Below are 15805 nucleotides of genomic sequence, written 5' to 3'. Positions count from 1 at the left end.
GAAGGAGATAAGCAGTTGAATCTTATGGTTTATTAAGCTTTAGAAAGCCAAGATCTTAAATGTTCTTTCTTGTCAGCACTATTTTAACTTAAAACTCTTACATTCTTAGATTGCTTTAAAAATTCTTTTTGCGTATTGTAGTCCATAAAGCATATGGTCCCAAAAAATGCTCCTCTATAGAGGTGCCACCTTGGTCCACTTATTGGCACCTGATCTTATACCATCTGACCTCTTTCCGGTACTCCGCCCTCCTTCACATTTTCTGCATTAAATGATATATGTACTACATTAGAGAAGAATGATAGGATCGTCTTATGTTGGATAAAGTAATGTGGTTGCTGTGTTAGTCCACTGAAATGCACAGAAATGAAGATTAATAACTAAAAGCAAAAAAAAAAAAAAAATGTTATGAGCCGGGAACATTTTGCTCAGTGACTCATCCTCCAGAAGGAGCAGCTAAAGGTCTTTTGTGATTGATTTTTCTCCATTTTCCAGCTCTGGATTGTATGTTGCTAAAAGAGACTATCCCTGTGGTTTTCTCTCTTTGTATAGCAGTAAGTTTATTCTAGATGTTTTAAGAGAAGAAGCAATCTTCCTTAAGATAATTTTAGGATGGTAGCATTTTTGTTTAAAGGTTTTAGTCCTGTTTTTACTAAAAAAAAATAAAATAAAATAAAATAAATCAAAAAGAGAGTGAATCTTGTAGTGATATAAATCCAGTGTCAGAAACTGAGAAAAATTACAAAATCCAACAGTCACTAATACTGGAGAGATATTTCCTGTTCTGTCAGTACTGGGCTTCCCATAACTGCTCAATCTGAAGCAAAAATCAGTAAAATTTTAAGGACCCAAAAGCTACTCACATTAGGACTGCAGATTTAGCACGTTAATAACATATTAACAAACTAAATCTTTAATGCAGATTTAAAAAAAATAATTGCGATTACCTGATCTGCTGCTCCTATTTTGGGACTCGCCATTTCCTGTTTCTGGGTCAGACAGAGCCAGTGGCAACAGGGACACGCTGACAGACACCGCAGCTTTTTTCAGACCACAGACTCGGCACTCTACTGCTCCAGCACCAGCTGCCCTCTTCAGCTGCTGCGGCCTGGCACCGTTTCCCCGATGTGCCCCGCAGCCCCGGAGCTAACATAACATCGTACTTATAAACCACACAACCGTAAGTTCAACACGGTTAACAAAAGATTAAAAATAACATAGCCAAGGATCATTTAACTTAATTCGCCAGATACATTGAAAAAAGATAAGTTTTCAGTTAAGTTCTAAAGTGTTTATAAGAACAAGCACTACGCAACAATGGTCGAAATTCCCTGTCGTAGAAAGCAGTCTGATATGCTAGTAGTGGATGTTCCAAAGATTTCTTGCTCCCCTGCGAACTCAAACCAACCTGACTCTGCTGGCCGTGGAACCTTCCTCCTGCAGCCTGATGCTGATAGCCCATCAGGTACTTTTTAAAAAAACTTTAACTCCGTGCATTACCTTATTGTTCCGTCTCCTTCCCTGTTGCAGCCACACAGGAGCCCCTCCTACCCTCTAGCAAAACATCATCACCCTTAGTCTCTCAAGCCCTTCTCCACTCTCCCTGCCCTGCAGGTATACCTTTGCAAGAGGATTTTAAAAAAATGTTTGATATTCTCCCCAGTTTTGCCTATGCAGAAACAGGAAGTTGTCAGAATGAAGGTCTGTGGATAGGGCGCTAGCAATGAGTATACATCACTGCAGGATTGCCAGCCACATTCTAAGCATAAAACTTTTAAAAAAAAGTTACACCCAGAGGGGAGGGGGGCTTGAAAGGCCAAGGGAGAATGGAGATACCAGTTTGCCAGCTGAAAAGGGAAGAGGAGGCAGAGATAAAGAACCATAGAGGGGGGGGGGGGAAGAAGAACAAAGCTGGCCCATTTGGAAAGGGAGAGTGGAGAAATGGTAGAGGGGAGAGAAATGTAGATCACTGGGAAGGGAAGGGAGAAAGAGTTAAGCTGGACCATTGGAGAAAAAGGTAGAAGGAGACATTTTGGACCATTAGGGAGGGAAGGAAAGGGTAGGGAGAAAGATACACTGGACCATTAGAGAAATAAAGAAAGATAAGGGAGAAGGAGATATGCTGAACCATTGGGAAGGGAAGAGAAGGGAGAAGGAGATTTGCTGGACCACTGAGAAGGGGCTGGGCCAAGTTGGGCTGCTCCAGATCAGATTTAACCGGCTTTGCCCAGTCTACCCCTAGTAATTGTGCAGTGATCGGTGTGAAAACTAGTACTAGGGGATATGAGGGGTGATGCATGGGGGAGGGGGCAAGGAGAGGTGAAAAAATGCTGGACTCAGGGCAAGGAGGGTGATAGGCGCTGCAAACAGGGAAATGTGAGCAAGGAGGGAAAGAGCTGCTGCATGTGGAGTAAGGAAGAAAGAAGTGTTGGACTCAGGTTGGGCATAAAGGGCAAGAGGTGCTGCATCGGGGGGAGGAGGATAAAGAGGGTGAGAGGTGCTACATTGGGCAAGGAGGAAGAGAGATGCTGAATTTGGGGCAGGGGAAAGAAGAAAGAGATCCAGTGAGAGGACTGCGCATGAGAGGGGGGAAACTGGATGCATAGAGAGAAGGAATGAGATACTTGATAAGAGGGATGAGTAGAAGGAAAAGAAAAGAGGAGTCACACTGGCCTGGAAGCAAGAGAAAGGAGAGATAAGGATGGGGCTGAGGCTGGTGAGGGCTGAGAGAGTGAATAAAGAAAAGAGAAATGGGGGATTAGGTAGTAGGTAAAAGATAGAGAAAACTACAGATAAATAGATGGTTTTTGTTTGATTTCAGGAATTTTTGTGGGTTATTTTCTTTGAAAAATGTCTTATATATTAATTGCAATTAATCACCAATGAATGCACAGCGCGAATACAATTTTTTATCTTCCTGCAGCCCTAGCTCACATGAGAAAAACATTTGACAGGGATTCGGTATTTAGCTCAGGCCTTTTATCAGTAGTAGCTCAAGGCAAGTTACATTCAGGTACAATAGGTTTTTTCCAAGTTTCCAGTTTATACTATAGTTCATATCAATTCGATACACCACAAATCAAAATAAAATCCAAATGGTTTACAAATCATAAAAGTAGGGAGAATCAAAGAAGAAGAAAAAAAAGAACTGCCACACTTGTGAAAAAAGAGCAGGAAACAACAGAACAGGAGAGGAGCAGCATCAGAAAGTTTATCACTGAAAACAATGAATTATAATAACTTAATAGAAGAAGACACGTTGCCCTGTAACCAGAAGCTGCAAATGGAATTGGAAATGGAGCAGTGAGAATCAGGTTGCATCAGGAAAAGCCTTGCCACAGTAAAAAGTTTTCAGCTGAGATTTGAATTTTTTAAAGAAGATTTAGGGCTCCTTTTACTAAGGTGTGCTAGCTGAAAAATTACCGCCTGCTTAAAAGGAGGCGGTAGCAGCTAGCGTGTGCTATTCCGTGCATTAAGGTCCTAACACACCTTTGTAAAAGGAGCTTTTAATATAGTCCACATAATGAAGGGAGGGGGCATAAGAAAAATCCAAGGGAATTTGCAATTAAACATGAAACATTAAAATAAAAAAATACGGAGATGCAACCTGTTATTTGAAACTTAAAGGACCAAAATTCTAGCCAGTATTATTCGGGGTCCTTGAGACAACCTTGCCTTCCAAGAAAAATTGTAATTGTCCTGGTTCATAGAACACAAATCTATTATTTTGATAGGAAATATAACATTTACATGGAAAGCGCAATTGAAAGGTAGCTCCCAAACTCAAAACAGACTGACAAAGCCAGAAATTTATTTCGTCTGAATTGCGTCCATTTAGAAACATCAGAATAATCTAAAGATTTTGCCAAGAGGAAAAGAGAGTGCAGAGAGAGGAATAAGAAATGACAGAACAAGACAGAAAAAGAGTAAAAAAAAAATTGATCTAATGTGTCCATAGAATATAATGGACATGTTAGCATTTAGGGTGCACTAAAACACGGTAAAACGGCTAACACGCCTTAGTAAAAGGACCTTTATCTTTCTAAAGTGAAGAACAAACCTGTTTAGAGCAAGGAAAACATTGCTTCCAAGTTAGAGAGGTATAGATCAAAACTAAGAGCTGAATGGAGTGTCACCCCAAAAACTTTCACAGGATGTTTCACAGAAAGGAGCACACCATTAACAGATAGGCCATATGATGAGAAACAGTGGGGATGTTCAGAGAAAAGAGTTGTTTTAGATTTACTTGTATTTAGTTTATTTTGTGACAACTACGGAGAGATGAAATTAATTTAGAGGAAAGAGATGTTATACAGTCACAGGAGACTGCTTCGAGTGAATATAATAGTTGTATGTCAAGAGCAGCTAGATAAAATATTGAAAAGAATAGGACCAAGTTCAGAACCTTGAAAAAAACATCAGGGTCAATGGTTTACATGAGGAGATAGTTTGGGATGATGGAACACAGAAGGACAATCTTGAAGGCAACAGCAAAACCAAGAATACGTAACCTCTATCAGAAATATGAAACTCAGAAGAACACTGGAGAAGAATACCTTGACTATCTCAAATGTTGCAGATGAGTCAAGACAGATCAGAAGGGCATTTCTCTTTCCTGTCCTGGACGGCTTACAAACTTTTTTATTCCTGAGGCAATGGAGGGTTAAATGACTTGTCCAAGATCACTAGGAGAGGTCTTACATATGTTTCTCCTCTAATGTAGTATATATCATTCACTGCAGAAAGCGAGAAGGAGAATGCTACACTGAGGAGATTAGACTAACTACAAGAATCAGTTAACAAAACAGAAAATCGGGTATGCCAGAGCAGATCAAAGTGACACATCTATGGGAAAGCACTTTTTTTTGCTCCAGTATCCATTTTGTGATGTATCGTTGGCTCATTGAAAATACATGCTGTTGCTTTCTATCCATTTAAATTGTGGCTTATTGTTTACCTTACTTACCATGGACCCCTGAAGAAAGCGTGTTTTTTGAAACACGGACCATGTTGAGTCTTTTGGTTTGAAAAAAGGTGGTATTAGTTACTGCATTTAACATTGGGTAAAATAAACATAGCCTGTATCTTGTACATATTGTCTGCATTCTTTTCGTTTTTGCTTGCTGTTTCTGTACTGTAGACACCTGTTGGATTTCTTTTGTTGTTTGCCTAAAGCACTTTCCAGCACCAGAATTCTGCACCTTATGTTCTGAATTTTCAAAGGAAATTTTAACATAATTTGAGAAGGTAAGGCTTTTGAAGTATATATAATTAGATCTGTTGACACTAACAAAAAATAACTTAGCAAAGTTTTGAGCTTTCTAAATATAAATCATAAAATCCCAAGGGTAGGTTGGAAGAGAATGGGATAGGATCTTGGGGATACATGGGAGGGGTAAAAATGTGTCAATTTTGGAGCGACTTTTCCTCTCTAGTTCATTTGTGTTTCTTACTTTTTTTAAATCATTATTAGAGAATGTTGTATTGTGTATTTATGTTGCTTTGGAAATGATTAATAAAGATTTTTTAAAAAAAATTATTAAATACCTTTCCTGAAACCTTTAGATCACCCATCAACCCCTCCCCCCCCCCAAACACACATACACTTTCCATTTCCGACTTTCGCTGGAAGCCTTTTTATGATTTTATGTACAAGGGGGTGCCAAAAAGTTCTCAGCCTAACCAAGAAAAGAATGATGTGGATAGGGTTCAATTAATGATATAAAACAATGTCAAAACTTAGAATTTTGTTTCTGCAAATTGGCACTTAAAATAATGTAACACTCTTTTCAGCTACAGTGGCAAAATGATGCTCAGAATTTAGGAAGTTGTTTGGTTGGCCTAGGAACTTTTAAGCACCCCCTCGTATATCCTCCATTAACACCATCTTTTACTTATTCTGTTCTGACCTGAGATAGGGGTTCTTTGCTCCCAAAATCTAGTTCAGAAATGTAGGGTTAGCCCAATGAAAAGTTAACAGCTTACAATTGGTATTTGGGGGTTTTGTTTTGCTTTTAGGTGTATTTCACTAAAGCAATAGCACCTCTTGGAAATGGTCCATCTGTCCAACTCTTTGCATAGGTTTGCTCGTGCTTGTAGGAGTGCAGAGAGTGGGGTGGACAGGAAGTCAGGTCCCAAACCAGAAGCAGAGACGTCTGAAGAGGTAGCCCAGTGATATTTAACAAGCTGACGGGGACCTCCATCTCACCAGTAGAGGAAGTTTAAAGCCACAGCCTCAGCAAAGCAAAACTATTTGCTGGTAAGGACTCAATCTGTCAGCAGAAAAAGAGAAAAGCGGGGAAATGGGGGAAGACGAACATGCAGGGGAAAAGACAAAGGTGGGAGAAGAGTCCCCTTGTGGTGACATACAATTCACAGCTGGAAAACAAAACAACAGCCATTATTCCAGGAAGAGGAACTACTGAAGGAAATATTCCCTGCTCTACCAGTAATGGCCTTTTGACAATCACCCAATGTGGAGTAAAAAAAAAAAATAATGAAAATCAAGTTCTCAAAAGAATCTCAACAAAAGTGTGAGTATCCCTGAAATATATGAAGTCGTGAACTGTGCCAGGACGTGTTACAGAATGAGACAGATATTAACTATAAGGGCATCCTACTCACGTTCCCCCTTTAATGTAATATACAGTATATTTATTCAGTGCAGAAAGTGAAAAGGAGATCAATACACTGGGGAGACAGGCTGGATCTTAAAGACAAGAATTAATCCACACTCACAAGAAGATCAGATGCCATATCCAGATCAAGGTGACACATCTTTGGGAAGCACTTTTCAGGACAAGAATGCTGCATCAAGCACCTTATGATCAAGATATTCAAAAGGAAATTGCAAAATAATCCAGGAATGTGAAGCTTTTGAAGTTAAAAATTATCAGATACTTTGAAACTGACAAGAAAGGACTTAATGAAATCTGAGTTTTCTAACACATTATAAGCCATACAGTTCTTGTCACCTTCCCACCACCCATCGATACATCCCCCTTCCCCCGTCCTTTCCGCTTCAGACTATCCTTGGAATGCGTATGATTCATTTGCATATTTTAGTATTGTCATCTATTGCTCATTTCTAGCCCAGGTTGAGCGGGGGGGAGGGGGGGTTAGTTCCTGGAAGATAGCTTAAAACGTATAAAGTTAGTCCAATAAAAAGTCAACTTGCATTCTTTTTTGTTGATCTTTTTATTAACCTTTATTTTCTTACTGATTGCATAACTTATTCCTCTATTTGCCTCTTTGGCCGTCTGAATGAACCTCTGCTTGCCTTTGTTTCTCCTGGGAATATCTGATCTCTTCCAATGTATATGTTTCCTGTTCATTTTTCTTTATGCTTTTTATAGTAAATGATAGCAGATAAAGACCTAAATGGTCCATCCAGTCTGCCCAACTGTTCGTGCTATAAATTCATGATTTAAATTAAATTGTTCTTTTGCTTAGATATTTCTAGGCCAGAAACCCAGAGCTCTGCCCAGTACAGTGCTTAGGTTCCATCTACTGGAGTCTCTATCAAAGCTCACTCTAGCCCAGGGGTCTCAAAGTCTCTCCTTGAGGGCTGCAATCCAGTCGAGTTTTCAGGATTTCCCCAATGAATATGCATGAGATCTATGTGCATGCGCTGCTTTCAATGCATATTCATTAAGGAAATCCTGAAAACCCGACTGGATTGCGGCCCTCAAGGAGGGACTTTGAGATCCCTGCTGTAGCCCATCTAAACCATTTCAGCCGTTGAAGCCCTCCCAAGCCCATCCTCAACTGAATGGCCATATAAGAGACAGAGACCATACAAGTCTGCCCAGTACTGGCCTTAGAGCAGGGGTAGGGAACTCCGGTCCTCGAGAGCCGTATTCCAGTTGGGTTTTCAGGATTTCTCCAATGAATATGCATGAGATCTATTTGTATGTACTGCTTTCAATGCATATTCATTGGGGAAATCCTGAAAACCCGACTGGAATATGGCTCTCGAGGACCGGAGTTCCTGGTTGGTTAAATCCCCTGTGTGGGGCTATCCGCTGATATTCAGTAGCATTTAAGTTAGTGACGTTGAGTGTCAGCAAAACTGAAAAACAGCTATTTTGTGGGTGGTCCAGGCACTTATGCAATTACGGTAAATGCCGATATTCAACACTTAACCACCCAAGATAAATCGGACCATATAAAATACAGTCCTATCTTTATGCAGTGTTACGAAGGCAGTTAAGTGCTGAATATTGCATTTAGTCAGCTGCATAAACCCAGATATGACTTGGCACTAAATAACAGGCAGAGCATAATGTTGGCGGCAGCCCTAAAACTGTTAATTTCCGCCAGCTGAATATTTACCCTTTCCTTTTCTCTCTTACTTCTGTAGTTATTCCTGGGGGAATTCTGCACAAAATAAGACTCTACACAAACATTTTGAATTTTCCATGCAGAATATTTCAAAATTCTGAAAAATTCTACATAGTTTGTTTGTAGTGTGTTGGGTTTGGGGTTTTTTTTGTGTTTTTTTTTTTGCATAGATTTCCCCTATCATAAAGCCTGAAATCTCCCCTGACTTTTCCTTCCTCAGGGTCCAAGCCTCCCATTTCTCACTCTCAGCTTGCTCTGTCCCTATCTCCACTCTTATGCACAGCCTCAGCTCCAAAATTTTTAGATATATGAATAGAGAGATGGTATACATTTGAAAACCGAGCAATTTTTGTAGGATACTCCAGTTCACCATGGATGTCTCTATTCAGACTGAACACCTGATCAGCCTCCCGAATTGTGTCATCAAAGCACATATGGTTCATATTCTTGTACCATATTCTTGTACATATCTCTACCCCCATGTCACACCATTAGTTTGCTCCCTCCCCCCACTTCATGGCACACACTCAATCTTGCTCTTCAACCCCCCCCCCCCTCCAACGTGGCAACCTCCTGGCTGTCTCTTACCCCTCTGTGCTACTAACACCTCTTAAGCTTGATCTGCCTTCCCTCCCTGCCCTGTGGCAAGAGGAGAAGCAGGTGAACAGATTGCATCTTCTTCCTCCTCCTTGGCCAGTTTAGGCCCCACTGTTGATTTGAACTAAAAAAGCCTCCCTACAACCCTGCAGTCCAAATAAATGGTGGAGTCTACGCTGGCAGATGAGGATGACAGCGTGATATGTAGCCATTCACCTCTTCCTCAACTTCTTACCATGCAATTTCTGTGGGGGAGGGGGAGAGGGATTGAGGAGAACCACTGATGTCTGTGTCTACACAGAATTCTGCACAAATTGTATACTACCCCAGGAGAATTTAGCGCACTCTAGTGGTCCCTATCATCTTCTCCTTTCCTTGTTAACATGCTTGACGCATCGATTTATTTCTATTTTAGTTCTTCTTTTCATTGCTCTACATTACAACATAGTTCCTTGTCTTCTCTTAGATCTACTTCTGAACTTCCGTTCAACTTTAAAAGTCAGCCCTTTTAAAATCTAGGACCCATGTTCTACCACAGTCTGATCCATTGCTCATATAGAACCACATGACATGGTAGATACCGGGCCTCAAAATGAGTTGGTAAGGATAAAATAGATGCAAAAATGTTGTTTAACCTACTGGATATCCTTACCTCACCTATGCAAAAATGTGCCAAAACCTTTGCTGAAATCTAAATATACCACATTTAGAGCTCTCAATCAATCCAAATCTCTGGCCATCAATTCAAAGAAATCCATCATTTTTTGTCAGATAAGACCTACCTCTAGTTAAAACCATGATACCTCAAGTGCTGCAGTTCACTGAATTCTAGAAACTGCATTATCCTCTATATGAAAAGCATTTCCACTAATTAACTCACCATTGATTAACTGGTCTCTAGGTCCCAGCCTCTTCTTTATTTCTGGTTTTGTGGGGAGTAGCCAGATCCACTCTTCTCCAGTCCTCCGAGTTCATTCCCAATTCAAAAGGGTGGCAAGTCAAATGCGCGCAAGACATATGCGCGCGGTCAAATGCGTGAAGGCAAGTGAGCGCAAGACAGGTGAGCACACGACATATAAGCGCAAGACAAGAGAGCGTAAGATAACTGCGCGAAGACATAAGCGCGCGGACAAATGGGAGCAGACTAAATTAGCGCCAAGACAAGTGAGTGCCAAGACGAGAGCGCAAGACAATTCAGCACCAATGATTTCTAGTAAAAAGCACGAGCATGACATTTGAGCGTAAGACAAGCGAGAGCTGGCCACGCGCTTTTGTCCCGTCACAAGATAATCTAGTAAGGTTTTCAATCAAATGCTAATGTAACCATGCCCCATTCAGTAAGCATTGGAAGGGTCAGACAGTGGTGCTGACAGAACTTCCCTAAGTTCTTTCAGTACCCTTGGATTTATCTCATCCAGTGTCATTGCTTGGTCTACCTTTAGTTTTACCTAGCTCCTCAAAATCACAGTCTGAAAATCATTCAAGGTCTACCTCACTGTATTCCTATTTGTGCTTGTCTTCTGCAGTTCTATTCCCAGTCCTTCATCCGTGAACACAGAACAGAAATATTTTGTTTGGATTTAGCTCACTCCTTTTCTCAGTAGCACAAGGTGAGTTACATCCAGGTACACTAGGTATTTCCCTGCTTCTAGAGCAGTGTTTTTCAACCTTTTTTGGGCAAAGGCACACTTGTTTCATGAAAAAAAATCACGAGGCACACCACCATTAGAAAATGTTAAAAAATTTAACTCTGTGCCTATATTGACTATATATAAAGTAATTCTCTTGAATAGGAATCAAATAAACACAAAGAAAGTATTTTATAATTACTTTATTATGAAATATTAAGTAAACAGAATAGTGAAAAATTATAAAATACTTTATTCAGTGCGAAACCTGGGCCTGTTTGGCTGAACACAAAGCTGATATTCTGGCTGGAATCTTGACGCTCATAGGCTCCCTGCGCTAAAAACCACTATTGCGGTTTAGTAAAAGGTGACCATATTGTAAAATATAGACAGCAGATATAAATTCAGAACTGTGCATAGTAAGTGAAGGGAAGTTTTCATCTCTGGGAATTTACCCAGTTAACTATTAAGTTATTTGGGCAAATTCCTTTGAAAACTGTGGTAATACTGCCTCCACTTTGCTAAATTTAAAATAAAATCATTTTTCCTACCTTGTCTGGTGATTTCTGGTTGCACTTTCTTCTTCTGACTGTGCATCCAATCTTTCTTCCCTTCTATCAGCCTGTATGCTTTCTCTCCTCCACACCTCATTCCCTCCCCCAACTTTTCCTTCCTCTCTCCCTGACCTTTCTTTCTTTTTTTCTGTTTCTCTTCTTTCCTTCTGTTTCCCTGCCTGCCCCCTTTCTTTCTTTCTCCCTGCCGTTCCCCAAGCCACTGCCACTGCCGCTGCCATCGGGGAACAGGACCCACCAATGGATAACAGGCCCCAAAGCCGACGCCGACGCATGCTCTCCCTGCTTCGGGCCGATCAGTCTTCCTCTCCCCGACGTCAATTCTGCAATCGGAGAGGAAGTTCCGCCCAGCCAGGCAGCGATTGGCTGGCCCGAACTTCCTCTCCGACTGCAGAATTGACATCGGGGAGAAGAAGACTTATCGGCTCGATAGATTAGATCGCCAAGACAAAGTGAGTCCTGGGTGATCGACTCACTTTGCCTTGGCGAGCTACTGGCGCCCCTGCCTTAGAACACTGCCTAGGACCCTGGGGGAGCTCGGGCCCCCTGTCAGCTCCGGGCCCCTGAATGCAGGACTGGTAGTACTGCCCTGATGGCGGCCCTGCGGCACACCAGGCAACATCTCGCGGCACACTAGTGTGCTGCGGAACAGCGGTTGAAAAACACTGTTCTAGAGGGCTCACAATCTAATTTTAAAATCTAATACTTGAGGCAATGAAGGGTTAAAGTGACTTGTCCAAGATCACAAGGAAGAGGAGCAGCAGATTTGACCCGGGCACCCCTAGATGTCAAGCCTAGTTGTCTAACTACTAGGCTACTCCTCTACTCCACAATATTTAGCGAGTCAGCATTTCCTTCATCAATTTCAACATATTCCTTCTCTCTTTGAGTCTCCCTCCTATCACTGACATATCTTTTAAATGCTTTGTCCCCCCCCCTAATTTTTCTTTCATTTACCTCTTTACTTTCCTGACTACTTTCCCAGCTTTCCTTAGCTATTCCAGATATTGCTGCCTGTCATCCTCTTTTTATGAAGTTTATGAAGGCTAACCTCTTTCTCTTCCCTTTTCAGCTACTTCTTTTGTATCTCACTTTTGCATGCTGTTCTTTAAATGGCTTTAAACCATGTCTATCTACTCAGACTGCTGCAAGTAAAGTACATGATGGAGGTTCCCGGCAGCAGTTTGAAAGCTGAACTCGGTTTACTCATTGACCTTTCAAGTATCTTCCAACTAAGAGTTGCTACTTCTGCCTAGATGGTGGAGTTGCTAGTATGTGCTGCTTTAATCTAGACATCCTATCACAGTATGAAAGAGAACACTTTGGTTTCTTTCCATATCCTTAGTCCTTTTACTGTCTTCACTACTACTACTGGAATCTGAAAATAATATTAAATATTGAAGAACTAAGGCCAGTACTGGGCAGACTTACACGGTCTGTGTCTTTATATGGCCGTTCGGTTAAGGATGGGCTAGGGAAGGCTTCAATGGTGTAGATGGGCTGGAGTGAGCTTTGACGGAGACTTCAGTAGTTGGAACCTAAGCACAGTACCGGGCAGAGCTTTGGATTCTTGCCGAGAAATAGCTAAGAAGAAAAAAAAATTTAAATTGAATCAGGTTGGGCAGACTGGATGGACCTTTCGGGTCTTTATCTGTCATCATCTACTATGTTACTTATTTCTACAGTACTATGAGATATATGCAGCAATATACATTAAACATGTAAGAGACCGTCCCTGCTCGACAGTCTTAAGGGACCGCTTACCTCTTTCATTGTACTCAGTTCACCTGCCACCTTTAAACTCCTTTGCCTCAGTCACCACCTGGGGTCCTACTGACCCTGCTCACCGCCCCAGACCTGCCTCTAAGCACTATACTGCTGTTATTCATAGCTATAATTCACTAAAAGCTGTTCTGTGGAATGGCAGGGGAAACCCCGGTAAACTTGCCCATGCACCTTTGTACCCTGGAGCCTCTGACTGACTTTGGTGTGTTATAGACAGCTGGTAATCACTGCTCCTCAAAGGCCAGCTGGGACCCAGCCTTTCAGGCTGAGATGCAGAGGAAGGAAGGAAGGAAAGAGGAGATGAAAGGGAAAAGAGAAACAACAGCCCTTTGTTCCCGAGCCTGGGAAGGTGGGAGGAAGGGAGGAGTGGACTCCTGTGCATATGAGTGGTGAGATTACAATGAATCTGAAAGACGCTCCCCACCCCAGAAGGGAGAGGGCTATCATACGGGAGGAAGAAAAATCAAACAAAACCTTTCAAACAGCAGAGGCTGGTTGTAATGTTTTCCCCCTAGGGCTCTGAAGCAGCATTCCTCAGCCCCTCTGAATCTGGTATTAACAGGGATCAGGTGCTGCCTGTGCAGCAGTTTTGGCACTGCATGCAAGCTCTCATCTGTCTGCAGGCCGTGGACCGCAGAGAGCAGCATTTCCACTGTAAAAATGATTTCACTGTATGCTCTGATGAACTTCCTGTATACACGCCCCTCATCGATCAGGGCTGAGGGGTAGGATTTCCAGGACTGGCATGAAAACCTTCAGCTAATGGGACAACCAAGATTATTTGTGTTCAGATCGCTCAAGAATGGCATTTAGTTTTTAGTTTTTTTTTAAAGATGTTAAAGCTATATACTAATAACAAACAAGTGCAGAATGTGTAGATCTGTCAAAAAGTTATTGTTTTCTTTAAAATTTTTTCCAAATATCCCAGATGAACATGAAAAAAAAAAATGCAAAAATGTAAAAAAAAAAACAACCAACCCCAAACAAACAAAGAAACCCAAACCTCAGTGTAGTCACTGACTGTCAGGGACCACCCGCATTCACATGCACAGTGGGCAAAAAGGATGGTGGGACTACTAGAGACCTAATGCAGGATTGGCCCTAGGTATTTCCTGAAGATCATACAGGAATGCAAACCCCAGCCCAGGCTAGTAAGGTTAATGCTGCAAAAGAGCAGGCAGGGTATAGGGATTAAGGCGGGAATTATAGGGATAACCTAGTGGAGTTACTTTATAACTAAAAAGACAGGCTGGCCAATATTCAAAATGATTAAAGTGGACAGAACAGGCTCCTGCCTGCTTAAATCGCTTGTCTGTGGTTAACTGCCGACATTCAGCAGCATTTAACTGGTTAGTACTGCTGAATCTTTGTGGTTAGGGTCTGCACACAAAAAACGGATAACTTGGAGGCATTTCAGGCACATACATGGTCAAATGCCAACATTCAGCCATTGAACGCATAAGATAACCGCTTAAATTGGGCTGTTTAAATAGCACTCCTACTGTATCTTTAAGTGGTTCAGCTTATAGTATGTGGTCAAGGGCTGCATTCATGCTCTTAACCACATAAGGTTTAGCGGTCAACCTAGGATTACCAGACCGATTTCCAAAACCCGGCAGTTTGTCCAGGTTTCGGATGGCCCCGAGCTCAGGGACATACCTGGAGGGCCTCAGAGCATGTGCGGAGGCGAAGCGATGACGTCACATGCATTTGTGCATGTGTGTGATATCACCACATCGCATCTCTGTATGCTCTCAGGTCCCCCAGATGTGTTCTCGAGCTCAGGGAAGATGAGGCGAGGTTCATGTGGGGACAGGGCTGGGGGGGGAGGGGGCTGGAGCGGAACAGGGAGTGGCCACATGCCCTCTTTTTAAATGAAGAAATCTGGTAACCCTAGGCCAACCTAAAACCGGATATTCAATGCCAGTGCCCAGACATGATTGGGCAATGAGTAATTGTATCCTGGTGGTATACAAACGCTGACTGTCGCTGGCTTAATATCTGTAAAAACGAGAACTGACTGTAATATATACCAGTAAAGAGAGAGCGAAAAACTCCTTGAAAGTATGCTCCGTTTTTACACGGAGTCTCTCCTCCCCCCTCTCCTCTGGTTTAAATCTGGCGAGGCGGGCAGCGTTCTCCGTTGTTTGGAACCTTTGAAGGAATTTTGCAAATGATTATCTCATGGAAATTCACTACAGTTGCATAGCGTATCTAAATGAGTGTATCTGAGTCTCTTGAAGCAGAACACGAAACGGGGCCATGTTGGGACCCCAAAAGTCTATATCTACAAGATAAGTGTATTGCATCAGTATTCCGGCGAGATTTATTGCAATAAGAAAATTAGAAAGAATACACGTCAATTTTGGAAGCATTAAGACAAGTTTAATAACCAGTACAATGATTTTACCAGTTCTCAGAGAGTGATTATTCAAACAGCATATGCAATGACTGGACGGTAAACTCTTACCCTAAGAGGAGGTTTTCACCCCTTCTTCAGAGTTTCACTTTTCTGAGCATACTTTCAAGGAGTTTTTCGCTCTCTCTTTACTGGTATATATTACAGTCAGTTCTCGTTTTTACAAATACAGATTTTTACTGACTATTGTTCACATAAAGTCCCTGTGTTTGGTCTAAACGAAGCTGGCTTAATATCAGCTGGACAATGTTTAATAATGAAGGCTTGTGTGCTGTGTTCCAATCACTTGCTCAGCCAGCTATTGAATTTGACTCCTATTGCATTTATTGTATACTTATTGGTGGGGTTACCAGACGTCCGGATTTGCCTGGACATGTCCTCTTTTTAGAGGGCATGTCCGGGCGTTCGGACGGCTTTTTTAAAACCTGACACTTTGTCCGGGTTTTGAAAAGCTTCTTCTT

At 41.8% G+C, this 15805-nt stretch overlaps 1 protein-coding gene across 4 annotated transcripts in view; it reads right to left on the bottom strand.

Annotated features, from left to right (window-relative positions):
• Positions 1–15805, bottom strand: part of GLIS2 (GLIS family zinc finger 2) — a 207762-nt gene that overhangs the window by 56853 nt on the left and 135104 nt on the right. Inside the window, exon 1 of one of the 4 annotated variants that reach the window (XM_033963757.1) lies at positions 12572–12671. The exons of the other annotated variants lie outside the window; for them this stretch is intronic. The gene's annotated coding sequence lies outside the window, so the exon portion shown is untranslated. Of the gene's footprint in view, positions 1–12571; positions 12672–15805 lie in introns of those variants that run through there. 4 annotated transcript variants of the gene reach the window in all.

Source organism: Geotrypetes seraphini, chromosome 11 (genome assembly GCF_902459505.1).
Source record: "Geotrypetes seraphini chromosome 11, aGeoSer1.1, whole genome shotgun sequence".
Lineage (NCBI taxonomy): Eukaryota > Metazoa > Chordata > Amphibia > Gymnophiona > Dermophiidae > Geotrypetes > Geotrypetes seraphini.
The sequence above is the reverse complement of the archived record's forward strand: the minus strand, read 5'-3'. Positions and strand labels throughout refer to the sequence as shown.